Genomic DNA, 3775 nt, shown 5'->3' with positions numbered 1-3775 from the left:
CCGTTTCGACCGTAGGAGGTCCGTTTCGTCCGTTTTGCAGTACGCCACACCCCCTCCCGATCAACAGGACCCCCGTTTCGACCGTAGGAGGTCCGTTTCGTTCGTTTTGCGGTACGCCAGACCCCTCCCGATGAACAGGATCCCGTTTCGAACGTGGCCGGTCGAACACAAGGCCGTTTCCTCCGTTTTGCGGTACGCCAGGCCTCATTTCCATCGCCTGTTCCGTCCAAGCCCTCCCGATGAACACGACCACGCATTCCGTTCGACCCAGCCGGTTGGCTCCCACGCGTTCCGTTGCCTCCCGATGAACACGACGCATTCCGTTGCCTCCCCATGATCACGACGACGACGCTGTTTCTCCGTTCCGACCCAGCCATGTCAACGAGCCCTCGCCTTACGTATGCACGAGTAGGCGTTCGAGACCCCGCCCGTATGTACACATACGTGGCCGTATTTTCTTTCTTGCACCCTGGCCGCTGTACGTACGTGTACATGCTACGTGTGCGCCTCTACTACGACAGGTGCGCGCCTCTACATCCACCAGTATATATGTACATACACGTTCACGACCAGAATGACAACGCTATGTACGCTTCGACCAGGTGAGTCCCGACTGTCAGGCACTTCCTTGCGTGCGAAGATGTAGCTGGTGGGTCCCAGCAGTCAGGGGGCGAATCGTTTTGTTTTTTTTTGCCCGGACGCACTTCCTTGCGTGCGAAGGTGTAGCTGGTGGGTCCCAGCAGTCAGGGGGGAAACGTTTTTTTATGAAATACGGTGGCCCGTCCGGTGGGTCCCCGCTGTCAGGTGGAGGAATAATTATTTTGCACGTAATAAGGAGGCACTTCCTTGCTGCGGCCGTGGACCCAGCTGTCAGCGTCTCCACGCACAGTACTCTTCCGATGGAAGTCGGTCGTTGACCACATTGACCACGCCGCGCCGAGAGCACCACGGTGGTGGACTATGGCGAGGCCTAGGAAGGGGACGACACGGAGGCAGGGAAGACTCGGCAGTTGTTTCCCACGCGGAGGGGAGTACGACTCTACAAGGGTTTACGGGTTCGTCTGCCGTCGCCGGAGAATAACAGCAGGTGTGGGTGAGTAGAGGGATGGCTAGGCCAGCGATGGGAGTACGATGGGGCGGTGAGGCCTGCGCGGCAGCACAGCCGGCCGCGGGGAGGAGGGAGCAGGCAGTCCCGCCGGCGCTTGTTTGAGCGGCTGGAGCAGGAAGAGCAGAGATTGAAGAAGCACGACGGCCGTTGGATGGACATCCAACAGTCAGTGCTTGTGCGTCAACCTTTTTTGAGGAAAGCCTCAAATCTATGGAAAACAGCAGACAGCCCATCTGCCATTATTTCTAATAATTTACAGCCCATTTGCTAATTCTTAAAGTTTTTTTGAGCCCATATTCTTTTTGTTAGCATTACAGCCCATATTGTGGCCACGGTTAAAAAATTATACGAAATTTTGCATATTTCGGTGCGGTCCGAAAAGTTTTTAATCCCGAAATTTTGACTCACATTCAAACTGATTTTAAAAATAAATGTATATCAATATAAAATCCAACAAATTCTCCACGCATAAAAATTAATGTAATTTAAAATCTTGAAATGAAAAAAAGATATTTGAAACTAATTGCCGGTTTGATGTGTTTTAAAAATGTACAACCCATTTCTCATTACTGATGGGCCATTTTCTCGGCCAGCCGAATGAAAGCTCTCCTCGTCTTGAAAGATTTGCAGCCCAACAGGCCTGACAAAGCGACTTACTTGGCAAATCACAAAAAAACTGGGCTGTGGCCATGGACCCAGCTGTCAGCCTCTCCACGTACAGTACTCTTCCGATGGAAGTCGTTCCTTGACCACGTTGACCACGCCGCGTGGAGAGCACCATGGCGGTGGACGACGGCGAGGCCTAGGAATGGGACGACGCGGAGCCGGGGAAGACGCGGTAGTGGAAGCCCGCGCGGAGGGGAGTACGAGGGTTCACTGGTTCGGCTGCGATGTGAGGCTGCCGTCGCCGCAGGGCCTGGCCAGCGGTGGGAATAGTAGGGGGCGGTGAGGCCTCTGCGGCAGCACAGCCGGCCACGAGAGGCAGGAGCATGCGGCACGACCGGCGCTGCTTTGGGCGGCTGGAGCAAGAAGACCAGAGGTTGAAGAAGCACTACGGCCGTTGGATGGACATCGTACGGTCACTGGAGCTAGAATCGTTCATATTGACTAAGTTGACAAAGCCCTTCGTCCCCGTCAACTTAGTAGGCCCACAAGTCAGCCTCCCACCAAGGTGGGTCCCAGCTAGGCGGGGGAGTATTCTTTTTTTGTGCGTAATAAGGAGGCACTTCCTCTGGGTCCGAGCTAACAGCGGGGGGGCGTTTTTTTCGCGAAATCCGGTGGCCCGTCCGGTGGGTCCCAGCAGTCAGGGGGAAACGATTTTTTTCGCAAAATACTGGTGGCCCGTCCGGTGGGTCCCCGCTGTCAGGTGGAGGAATAATTATTTTCCGCGTAATAAGGAGGCACTTCCTTGCGGCTGCCGTGGACCCAGCTGTCAGCCTCTCCACGTACAGTACTCTTCCGATGGAAGTCGGTCGTTGACCACATTGACCACGCCGCGCCGAGAGCACCACGGCGGTGGACGACGGCGAGGCCTAGGAAGGGGATGACGCGGAGCCGGGGAAGACGCGGCAGTGGAAGCCCGCGCGGAGAGGAGTACGAGGGTTCACTGGTTCGGCTGCGGTGTGAGGCTGCTGTCGCCGCAGAATAACAAAGGGTGTGGGTGAGTAGAGGGATGCCCTGGCCAGCGGTGGGAGTAGTAGGGGGCGCTGAGGCCTGCGCGGCAGCACAGCCGGCCACGGGAGGCGGGAGTAGGCGGTCCCGCCGGCGCTGCTTTGGCGGCTAGAGCAAGAAGATCATAGATTGAAGAAACACGACGGCCGTTGGATTGACATCCAACGGTTACGTCTGCTAGAATCGTTTGTTGACGTATATAATAACTAAAAAAATCTTGCATACGCGTCAACTAAACAGGCCCACAAGTCAGACCACACCCTCTTTTTTTAATAATTTATATATAGGTCATGGCAACTTCTTATGCAATTTATTGCAGTCGTTTTTTTTTGGTTGGCCAGGGCCAATTTTGCATATTTCTGTGGGTTCCAAACTATTTTTAATACCGAAATATCGAGCCAGATTTAAAGTACTTTGAAGATATATTTAAATTAGGTTAATGCCCAGTGAAATGGGAATCTGAAAATGTGAAAAAAAATCAGAAATTATAAAGTAATTGCCAATTTGTCATCTATTTTTATATTTACAACCCATTTCATATTACTTTCAAGATTTGCAGGCGTCTTGAAAGAGTTGCAGCCCATCAGGGCATAGAAAAATAAGTAGGCCTAGATTGGGTATTCTTCAGAAAAAATAAACTGGGCTCATTTTCACAAAGAAAAAATAGCTGGGCTGGTCACATGGTGAACATAAAATATAAGCCTGGGCTAGACGGGCCACAGCCCAGTTCAAACCCTGCTCCGTCTCAACAATACCAAACAAAAAAAATACTGCTCGAGTAGCTACGTCCCAGGTGTCAGCCGATCTTGTGTTGTTCTCTTGTCTATTGACTCTATACGCTCACAATGTCGTGGGTCCCAGATGTCAGGAAAACACTAGGAGGAAGCATTTTATTTTTCCATACGCTGACGTGGTGGGCCCCTACTGTCATCCTCTCCACATACTTCTGCCGATTCCTGTTGTTTGTTAACCATGTTGACAACGCGAGAGGGCGGC

The sequence above is a fragment of the Triticum aestivum genome, chromosome 7D (assembly GCF_018294505.1).
Source record: "Triticum aestivum cultivar Chinese Spring chromosome 7D, IWGSC CS RefSeq v2.1, whole genome shotgun sequence".
NCBI classification, from domain to species: Eukaryota; Viridiplantae; Streptophyta; class Magnoliopsida; order Poales; family Poaceae; genus Triticum; species Triticum aestivum.
The sequence above is the reverse complement of the archived record's forward strand: the minus strand, read 5'-3'. Positions refer to the sequence as shown.